The 11,700-nt window shown below is 39.5% G+C and overlaps 1 non-coding gene across 1 annotated transcript; it reads left to right on the forward strand.

The window, feature by feature from the left end:
* Positions 1–2,473: 2,473 nt before the first annotated feature.
* LOC111946279 (uncharacterized) lies at positions 2,474–11,351 on the forward strand. Its single transcript, XR_013658954.1, has 7 exons — positions 2,474–3,024; positions 3,309–3,419; positions 3,639–3,728; positions 9,066–9,119; positions 9,255–9,406; positions 10,921–11,033; positions 11,204–11,351. It is a non-coding gene; the product is annotated as an uncharacterized LOC111946279 (transcript).
* The last annotated feature ends 349 nt before the right edge of the window (positions 11,352–11,700 follow it).

Raw genomic sequence — 11,700 nt, forward strand, 5'->3', positions numbered from 1 at the left:
TATTGTGATTTTAATGCATTTTTCTGTTTTGTGAAGCACCTTAAATTACTTTGTGTACAAATTGTGCTATACAAATAAACTTGCCTTGCCTTGCCTATTAACATTGGTTTGAAAGAACTGCTGCTATATAGTTTGTAAATCCCTTCTTGGTGGGGACCTTTTGTCTGCAACCACAAGAGGGCCCAATCTAGAGCTTTCATGCAGATTGATGTTTCTATTGTCAAACTCCAGGCCTGGGGGGCCGGCCTCCTGCTGGTTTTCCAGAAATCCTGCCTCATCTGCTGCTGATGACCTGGAATCAGGTGTGTTTAGCCAATAAGGAGCTTCAACGGCAGGTTGGTTGGAAAACATGTTGGACACCGGCCCTCCAGGCCTGGATTATGACCCCCCTGCTTTAAATGCTGAAACTTGAAGGGTTTTCAACTCAAAGACCAGGCAGCACTGAAAGTTCCAGAGCATGCAACAGTCTTTGTTCTGCATGTTCTCCATGAGAAATGTAGATCTCACCTACATATGTCAAGCAAAGACCTATGAGGCATGCAAGTGTCACCACAAGCAGGTCACAGGATGGAATTGAAGCAGCAAGCTTGTTGGCAGAAAGCTGCAGATGAACTGAGCTGCTGCTGCTATTTGCAGCCGTCTTTCTTAGAAACAGAAGGAATGGATCTAGAAATGACCAAACTGTTAACAGCACATTTCATTAGAAACCATTTCCTGTTAGAGTCAAACTGAAGAGATGGAAAAAACTGAACAGAACTTCCCTAAAGTAATAGAAAAAGTAACATTTCCTGTGCACACAGCAAGAGATTTTTTAATACTTTGCTATTGTAAAAACCCATTTATTCTTAGTTAGGAATTGTCCGTCCAATTTAATAGAAAACTAGGAACAACAAAAAAAGAAAAGAAAGACATTGGAGGTGTAGTGTTTTTACACTTCATTGCTGCTTCTGAGCATTGAAGCTGGGGTTCTGGGAGCTTGAGGGTCCTGCACAGCATCTTAGCTGTTTCAAGCACTGCCTTTTCTGGACTGACATGTCTGAGGTTTTTCCATGATCTGCTGTAGCCACTACTCCAGATTAGAGGTTACCATGGGAACCACTATCACCTTCACCTTCCAGGCTTTCTCCAGTTCTTCTGAGTCTCTGGTTGTACTCCAGGTTCAAATTCTCAAACTGAAAACTGGTTGAATGAGGTTCAAAAAGGTCTCAGTCTCTGTTCTCACTAACTTTGCTGATGTTTTCTCTGGTCCTGAAAGAGTTAGCACCTCTGACAGATGAAACACTTTTTCTGTTTTTAGTCTTTAAGTGAGAACAGGAAACTCAAGTAGAGTCAGAGAAGAAGAAATAAATAAAAGAAATGTCCTAAACTAAACGTATTAACACACCCAAGTGCATCCTCACACAATTCACATTTATTTTCAGAAATATTTAGCCTCAGAAAGGAGGAAGACAGAGTGAAGACACACAGGACATTCACTGTCCAGACTGTTTTAACCTCTGGTCCAGTGGACCCAAACAGCCTGTATGTAATATGAATGTGTAGGGGGGGTGTACAGCAGGGGGGTCAAACTCCAGGCCTGGAGGTATGGCCTCCTGCTGGTTTTTCAGAAATGCTGTCTCATCTGCTGCTGATTACCTGGAATCAGGTGTGTTTAACCAATAATGAGCTTTATAGGCAGGTTGGTTGGAAAACATGAAGGATCCCGGCTCTGGATTCTGTGATTTATATCAACTTCTTGAAACTTGAGTCAAGACAAATGACTTTAGCTTTAAAAATTATATTTTTTGGGTCATTTTCTATAAATAAAAATAGAAAAGGGGTCCCACAGACCCAAACACCACACAAAGGTAAAATCATGTTCTGTTCTGAGGATGATTACAGAATTGGTAGTGGTGGTGTGTGTGTATGTGTGTGTGTGTGTGTGTGTGTGTGTGTGGGGGGGGGGTAAAATCATTAACAACAAGATGCTGGAGGATTATCATTATTACTGTCTGAAGTACATGTTAGTCAAAAGGGGCGGGGCCTGTCCACACACATACTCAGGTGTTACAAACATACCTATTGGTTCCAAAAATCTTCACATACAATCTTGTCAACATGTACTCAACACAACTATAGTTACACACACATATGCACACAAACCAACACATCTTTGTCTGCATTTCATTCGCAGTCACAAAAACTAGATGTGTAAAGGTGAGCTGACACCTGTGCTCAGGTGGGTGTTTCTGTTCTGCAGAGGTGGATGATTGAATGTAAAAAGAGGGAGAGTGTCTAGCCTTTCCCACACCACGACCCCCCCCCCCCCCCCCCCCCCCCCCCCCGACCGGCATAGCAGATATGGGGACTCCACCCGGGCTATCCAGCCAGACACCCAGACCAGGGCTAGCATTATTTATTTATATGGTTTCATTTACTTAGTCATGCAGGTCGCAGATGTTCTTCTGTTCTTTTATAATGTTGCACTGTTAAACCTTAAAGTCACTTCTGTTATTTGAATGTCATCAACTTTGTTTTCTCTGGTACTGAAAGAGTTAGCACTTCTGACAGATGTAACACTTTTTTCTTTTAGTCTTTGGGTGACAACAGGAAACTCATGTAGAGTCAGGAAAGAAAAAAATAAAATAAACAAATAAAATAGAATATATTCATGTTGTAAATGACTTTTCAAACATATAGTTGATAGTAACTGAATGTTTGTGTTGAAGTTCTTCCAATGGTTGTAGTTGATTTGAATGGGAGTCTCTCTGCAGCATCAGTGCATGAAAGAGTGAATGACATGAGTGGAGTTTGTTCTGCTGCTACTTCCTGAATGTTTGCAGTTCAGAGCTGACTGCTTTCATCAGGAAACAGTGAAGTCTGCTCAGTTAGTTTGATCTCTAAAGATGTCCACACAAACTGAAGCTGCAGCAGATTGGAGAGTGAAATTTAGCAGAAATCTTCATCCAGATGGAAGTGAACAAAGTGAAGTGGAGATGTTAGATGATGAAGAGCAGCACTCTGATCATGGATTACAACAAACTGGTGAGCAGAAAAACTTCAGACTAAATACTACAATATTATTACATACCAACCTCAGATCATTTGGACCAAATCACTGTTATTTCTCTGATATTTGGATTATTTAGTAAAACAATGACATTTGGAAAAGTAGATTCTAAATAATCATCATGTTCAAATAAAGAACTTCCCTTTTTGTCCTTCTAGAAAGAGACATTGCTGCAATACTGTTCAGTCAGGAAGAAATTGTAGCATGCATGACTTTGGTTTGAATAGAATTCTGGAAATCAACTAAATCTGCTTTTTAGGAAATCAGAAGCAGAAGAATCTTCAAGCTGAGAGAAGAAACTGTTTCAGAGTTTTCAAGTTTTCTCTGGGAGTTTTCTGTTTTCTGATTCTGGCTGGACTCATGACTCGCCGTAAGAATTGAACATTTTATTTCTGACATCTAATATTCAGTTTTTAGGTCATTCTATCTTTCTGTGGTATTAAAAGTATTTGTTTTTGTCTAGTCAGTTTCCTTTTAGATACAGAAGAAATGAACACAACCAGTAATCTTTTTGTTACCATGACAACAATGTCTTACAGAAATCATGAAATATCTTCTTTTGATTTATATCAAAGTGATTCTGTTACAGATCTGCTGGTGTCTTTGGAAAAGAACAGACTGAAAACCAGTAAGAATCAACTGAAAATCAGTAACAATCACCTGCAGACTGAACTATCAGGTAAAATAGATTTCTAAATATTTAGTCAAAATGTTGAACAAACTGTTTCTAAAAATGAGTTTTTAAATTATTTTTTATCAGACAGTTTGTTTTGTCATGTCGTACCTTATATGTTATGGCGGAATACCTGCTGCCTTCGTCAGGGTCGTCATCAGGTGGTGGTGTGTGACGTCTTTAAAAACAGATGAGTGTGACTGAGGCGGAGTCACCTGTCAGATTGACCTGTCAATTGACCTGTCAGACTTTGACAATTGACTCCGCCCCTTGATGTCCGTTTCTCGCTGGAGGATGTTGCTCCAGTCACCCAGAGCGACCGCAGGCCCCAAGAGGGTTGCCCCACCCCGTCCAAGGGTCAGGGAAGGAGTGATCCCAGCCCCAGGTGCAGGTGCGCTGGAACCCCCCCTCGAGTAGGGCCCTCCGACCCCCCCCCCCCCCCCGCCTACAGCACAGGCAAAAAGATCACCCCCCAAGGCAGGCCATCGCTCAACCCCCCCCCCCCCCCCCCCCCCCCCACACACACACACCCGAGCCCAGCCCGCCCCACCCAGGCCCCAGACCCAACCTCCCAACTAACGGAGTCCCTACCGCCCCCCACCGGGCACCGGAAGGCCCGGGCCCCCACCCTGAACCACGCCAGAAAGACAAGGAGCAGCGACGACTGGGCCCCCCTCCCCGTAAGTCATGGAGTTAGCTATGCGAGACCAGAGAGACTGAATTCCTTCAAGGTTACTTGTTCAAACAGCAGATTTCTGTATTGACTTACATTAATATTTTTCTTGTTTTTTTCAATTTATTAAAATAGTTTTTTTAGCAATGCAAAGAGTTATGAAAATGATAGAGCCTAATCCTCCTTGTATATCGATGGCACTCATGTCACCAAGCACGCAAAGTGGCGGTGAAGCTGTGATTGAAACCTTAAGCCAGACTGATAGATCGGCACATACCTGCTGCCAGAGAGCCTGGACAGGTGTGCAGAACCATAGTGCATGCATGTAGCTGTTGGGTAAATTACTGTCACAGTGCTCACAAATGTGTGATATACTGGGTTATTGGATAAGCTGCAAATTTGGACTTTTTGTCAGTTTAAAGGTGTTTAGACACATTTCTGACCAGAAGCTTTCATCTGTGCTGATGCTCAAATCTGCATCCGCATCTGCATCTGAAATGGTATTATCTAGGTTGCATAAGAGTTTGTATATTTTGGAGAGAGTTTTATTCATTGAAAAATTAATCAAAGAGGGAACTACTTCTGTTGGCTTTAAATTCAATTCAATTCAATTCAATTTTATTTGTATAGCCCAAAATCACAACAACAGTCGTCTCGATGGGCTTCGAAGTAAAACATGAACTCAAAAGGATCATGAATACATAGAGTTCAATAGGAAAATACTAAAATGAACTAACAAACTGACTAAACTAAACTGGACATCCCTGCCCTTAGACCCCCTTTCGCGGAAAGGGAAAACTCTTAAAAAACTGGATTCCGGAAAAAAGGAAGAAACCTCAGGGGTGCCCACATGAAGGAGGGATCTTCCCCCAGGACGGACAGGCGATTTACCAGAACTCTTAGAGAAGAATTAACTTATCTAAATCTACAACTACATATATAAAGTCCAGCAGTCGAGCTTCATCCAGCCGTGGTTGGGGGGGACAGTCAAAGGCGCAAGTCGAGCCAGAGACAGGAACCACAGCCAGGTGTAGGAGCAGGAGCAGAGACGAGGTACATGGTCAAATTGTCAACGGTCAAATCGTTGTCTTGGTATTTAACCTTTTAGTAATAATAGATTTAAGTTGCTGATATTATAAGAAGTTATTTATTCCATGTTTGTCTTGTAGTTCCTGGGGAGTTATGAATCTTCCATCAATAATTAAGTGCTCTTGTAATGTTATGCCCCAGCTTCCCAAGATGGGAAGTGTATCATTTTTTTGTTTATAAGGATGTCCAGGTTGTTCCAGATGGGTGTCATTTTGCACGTTGAATTGACGAGTTTGATATTTTGAGAAATTCCCACCAGGCTGTTAAAGTGGCATTTATATTAATACTTTGGAAACAGTCCTGTTTTTTAACTGTTTGGCTAATAAATGGTAGCTGAGACAGGTTGATCTTTCCACATAACGCCTGTTCCAAGTCTAACCATGAGTTGGTTTCTGGATTATTTTTTAACCATTGTAAGATGTATTGTAATCTATTTGCAAGAAAGTAACTGTGGAAGTTAGGTAATTCTAAGCCTCCACAGCTTTTTGCAGATTTTAAAGTTTTTAGACTAATTCTTGCAGGTTTGTTGTTCCATAAAAAGCTTGATATGGATGAGTCTAATGTTTTGAACCATTTTAGTGGCGGTTGTGTGGGAATCATTGAGAACAGATAATTAACTTTGGGTAAGATTTTCATTTTAACCGTGGCTACCTTGCCCATGAGGGACAGAGGCAGGCTGACTCAGCGTGTTAGATTGTCCTGTATGCTTTTCAGTAATAGGGTGTGGTTTAGCTGCACCAGTTCTGATAATTTGGTGGACAAATAAATACTTAGATATTTGATATTGCCTGATTTGACTGGTATTGTGAGTCTTTGCTCCGCGTTACTGTTCAGTGGTATTAAAACAGATTTATTACAATTAATGGAGGAAAATTCATAAATAATTGTTGCTGTTTCATTTACAGAATGTGATTTACTTAAAAACAGTAATATGTCATCTGCACATAGACTAATTTTATGATGGCTGTGTTTAGTTTTAATTCCTTTAATGCTCTCATTCTGTCTTATAGCTGCAGCTAGAATAAATATAGCAAAATGAGAAGGGGAGAGTGGACAACACTGTCTGGTTCCTTTTCCAAGAAAAAACCTGTTGGAAGTCTGTTTATTAGTTTTAACTGATGCATTGGGGTTGTGATATAATACATTAATCCAATTGACGAATGATTCTCCAAACCCAAACTTATGGAGGGCAGCAATAAGGAACTTCCAGTTTACTCTGTCCAAAGCTTTTTCAGCATCCAGCGATAGTACCGTCATTTCCTGGTTTTTAATGGTGGCAAAGTCTATTATGTTAACGAGTCTGCGGATATTGTCATCCGAGTGTCTGTCTTTGATGAATCCAGTTTGATCGAAGTGAATTATGTGAGGAGTTATTTTTTCTATTCTCTGTGCTAGTACTAATGGGGCGAAAGCTTGAAGGACTAGTGGGGTCTTTGTCTGGTTTTAGAAGAAGGTTTAGGTTGGCCAAGTTCATGTTAGGTGGTAGCGATTGGCTTTCATTGATAAATGTGACCGTTTTATAAAACGTTGGTGCCAGGTTTTTCCAGAATTCTTTATAAAACTCAGCAGGAAAGCCGTCAGGCTCTGGTGCTTTACCATTAGGCATAAGTAACAGAGCTTCATGAAGTACAGACAACATGAGCGGAGAGTCTAAATTTGTGATTTGATCTTCATATAACCTGGGTAGGTTTACATTATTAAGAAATTAGTTGATGCTTTGCTCTGATAGATTGATCTGTGATGTGTATAAGTTTTGATAAAAGTCTTTAAACGCGATATTGATTTTGAACGGATCATGGGTGACATTTCCTGTTTGGTCCATAATAGAAGTGATTGTGGATTTTTAGGCTGTGTCCCACCAAGGTGGGGTAGCCTAGACAGGGCACACATTCTCATCTTCCTCCTTCTCTTCCCCAAACCCTCCTCCTTCAGTGTGTGCATGTGTGTGTGTGTGACTGGTCTAATTAATAGTTACTCATTTCAATTATGTTGATCCAACATGATACCATTAAATTGGATCATACCTAGATTACGTCACGATATCACGAGATTATGTGAGATTCCTCAACTACACCTGGCTGCGGCCTGGGGAACGCTCAACATTGCAGAATGTCTTTCTTTTATTTTATTTTTTTATACTTGTCCTGTCCAACAGCTGGGCAGACAGATGAGAGCGGAAGGCCTCATTTCGTCGCAGAATGTCTGAACACTGTAGAATGTTAACCCCGCCCACGTTGAGCGCGTCTTCTTATTCGCATTTTACAAGTTTCCATGTACAATAATTCCACATTGGGAAGTTAAGGAATGCATAGTCTCATTTTGTTGAACCAACATCTTTCAAATTAGTTGCAGCACTCTAAAAAGAGTATTTGGGCTGTAGTTGGAAAGTTAAACTTTTTTACATTGATCTAACTTAATTATTTAGTTTGGTGAAAATAAATCCTTGAGTTCATTGAACTTAAGAAATCACGTAGTTGTCTGACAGTTTTTTTATTTTCAATCAACTTAATTGAATTAAGTTGGTGTAACTTTGGTGTAAAGCTATCAATGCGTCATAACGTACTGCAGCGCAAGGAATTGTGGGATAGCATTTTCTTTGTCTTTCTTTTTTTTTCTTCTGCACCATGAGTTAGAGTTTGGGAGAGGATGATGAACAACCCCCTTGAGCGGAAAAGCACTGAATGTCCTAAGATTAAAGGCAGGGGTCACGACACGTGGAGTCCTGACTTGTGATGCGAGACATTGCTGGGTCATTCATGTCTTTGATTTGGACAATATGAGGCCCATTGGTTGAAACTATAAAAAAATCAAAAAATTAAAGAAAAAATAACATAAAAATAACAAATTTTAAGTTAAGTTGGGTCCCACTAAAGTATTTAAATTGAATCAACTTAAATGTATTAGGTTGAATCTAAATACATTAAGTTGACCCAACCTAGGTATATTAAGTAGGACCAATATGATTCATTTTTGTTCAAATAAAGCTACCTAATCAGGTGGACATCCTTTCCATCATTATTTTATGTTCATTCAATGTGAAGGTTTTTTGTACCGTGTTCATGTTTTCTAATGAGTTCAAAGAGTCTCTGCTGACATCCAGACTATGACTGAGACGCCTTTATCACTCATGAGGACACAAAACCTTTGCCTCAATAAATCTTCTAATTAATGTTCAAATGTGACAGCGAGTATCTCAATTATTTTGTATTAACACAGAGAGTGAACTACAAATGCATTTCTTAAGAAAAAAGATTGTTTTTTTTCTAACTTTTAATGAGAAGTGTTCTCTTCCAACTGTAAATGCAGACATGCAGTGAACCGGCTGCCAAGGGAAGAGACACTTCTCAACACATCGCATTAAAAGGCAGAATTAAACGTCTTTGGCAAAATACCAGTGTTTTACCAAAGGACACTGTAACACATGGCAGGCAGATTGGGAATCAAACCTGCCTAAACTGCTCCACCTCTGCATCATGACCGACCCCCCCGCTAAAGTGAAGATTGCTTCATATCTGTTGAAGGCCATGTGATTGTTCATTTTAGTACAAATAAATAATTAATGGACTTCTACTGTCTTTCAGGCATCAACAAAACTCTTTGGGATGAAATAAAACAGCTGAAAAATCAGATTGAAGGTGAGAAAAGACGGAAAACTAATGGATGATATCAGTTTGTTTGGATCATGTTTACCTTTGAACTGAACTGGAAAGTTTTAGTAGAAAATAAAGATGAAACCAGAAAGTAAACCCTGCAGTATTTTTGTATATCAGTCTTTGAAGGAAAACGGTGTCCTGAAAGATGGATGAGATTTGGATGCAGCTGCTACTATAAATCTACTGAGAAGAAAACTTGGATTAACAGTAGGGATTTCTGTCAGAAAAATGGATCTGATCTGGTGGTGGTAAACAGCAAAGAGGAACAGGTGGGTGTGTTCACACTAGTTCCTTCCAGCTTCTTGTGTCTTGGATTCTCCACCTGTATGTGTGCTGCTGTTGTCTGGATGCTGATGGATTCCAGCTGAAATTCTCCTCAACAACTCAGATTTCATGTTTGTCTTTCAGCAACATTTCAAAGAAACGTTGTGATGGAACACAGAAACTCTTTTTCCCACTTCTAATGTCTTCAATTCCAAATAGGCTAAACTGGGATTCAGTAGAAATGGACTGTTGGCCCTGAAGACAAAACAAGAAGCAAAAACTAAATAAATGAACAGAAATCTGCATCAAAGAAAGTCAGATTTTGTTCCTCAGATGAAGTTTCTCTCAGTTTTTAGGATAATTATCCAGAACAGATGAATCCTAAAGTTTAAATTACCTCCTCTTGAACCCAGAAAAAACTGAGGTCATTATACTAGGTCCTAAAAACCTCAGAGATGCTCTGTCTGCTCAGATAGTCTCCCTGGATGGCATAAGTATAGCCCCCAATTCCACAGTTAGAAACCTTGGGGTTTTATTTGACCAGGATTTATCATTTAAGGCTCACATATCTCAGGCGTGTAGAACTGCCTTTTTTCACCTGCGGAATATTGCTAAGATCAGAAATATACTTTCTAAGAGTGATGCTGAAAAACTCATCCATGCATTTGTTACGTCGAGGCTGGATTACTGTAACTCCTTGTTAGCAGCGTGTCCTAAGAGTTCCTTAAGAAGTCTCCAGCTTGTTCAGAACGCAGCAGCTAGATTGTTAGCAGGAACTAGCAGAAGAGATCACATCACTCCTGTGTTAGTTTCATTTCACCGGATCCCAGTTGATTCTAGAATCAAGTTCAAGATCCTCCTGTTAACCTATAAGGTCTCACATGGAATGGCCCCGTCCTATATTAAGGACCTCATAGTCCCTTACCATCCAATGAGAACACTTCGCTCGCAAAATGCAGGACTGCTTGTGGTTCCTAGAATTAGTAAAAGTATGGTTGGTGGAAGAGCGTTTAGTCACCAAGCCCCTGTTTTATGGAATAAGCTCCCAGAAGCTCATCTGCTGGACTTTTATATATGTAGTTGTAGATTTAGATAAGTAAATTCTTCTCTTTGAGTTCTGGTAAATTGCCTGTCCGTCCTGGGGGAGGATCCCTCCTTCATGTGGGCACCCCTGAGGTTTCTTCGTTTTTTCCGGAATCTGGTTTTTTAGGAGTTTTTCCTTACCGCGAAGGGGGGTCTAAGTACAGGGATGCCAGTATAGCTTAGTCAGTTTGTTAGTTAATTTTAGTATTTTCCTATTGAACTCTTTGTATTCGTGATCCTTTTGAGTTCATGTTTAACTTTTTCAATTACCGATACGAAGCCCATCGAGACGACTGTTGTTGTGAATTTGGGCTATACAAATAAAATTGAATTGAATTAAATTAAAGACCAGACATTTTTTTACTGGACATTTAGTGTGAAAGGAAACCAAGATGGAGAGAATGTATTAAGAAAGAACATTTTCTTTTGTTTCTAGGAGTTTGTTTCTACATTGAATCAGAATGAAACATCCTGGATCGGTCTGTTTGCTGAAGGGTCATCACAGAAATCTGAATGGAAATGGGTGGATGGATCACCACTGACAGAAACGTAAGACTTTGTTTCTTTGACAATGTTACTAAATACATTCTTTATGACTGAGCCTGATTGTAAATGTGTGAAATCCTTTAAAAAAATACAGAAAATTTTTGTAACATCCTAATTCAGACCAGTTTATGAACTGAATTTAGACCAGAGGTAATAATAATGTTTTATCACAGGTTCTGGGATGATATGTTTTCAAAAGATCCGAACAACTACTACTATGCAGTGACCTTAAGTGCTGACGGGAAATGGACACAACAGCCCAGAACAAACGACAAAAACTGGATCTGTGAGAAATAAAATTCTGAATGTTTCTGTTCCTGAGCTGTGCATTGATTTAACTGTTTAGTAATGTAACTACAAAAATATTTTACCTTTTACATTTTTATTTCTATTTCAACAAAATAGTGCTTAAAGGAAGGTTGTATTTTAGTTTACAAACAGTAAGTAGTTTAGAACAGTAGTTTAGAAACAAACAAACAAATAAAATACAATATTAAAGTTCTTTAATAAAGAAGTTAATTGTAAATGAATCTTTGTATTGAATTTCTTCCAGTCTTTGTAGATTAATTTACTCTGACAGCAGAACATTCAAGTTCCCTCCAAAATAAATGATGCAGCAGATTTACTTGCAGTTCTGAAATTGAAGAACTTTGTTTCTGAACAGGAACTA

Source organism: Oryzias latipes, chromosome 11 (genome assembly GCF_053564925.1).
Source record: "Oryzias latipes strain Hd-rR chromosome 11, Olatipes_Hd-rR_3.1".
NCBI lineage: Eukaryota > Metazoa > Chordata > Actinopteri > Beloniformes > Adrianichthyidae > Oryzias > Oryzias latipes.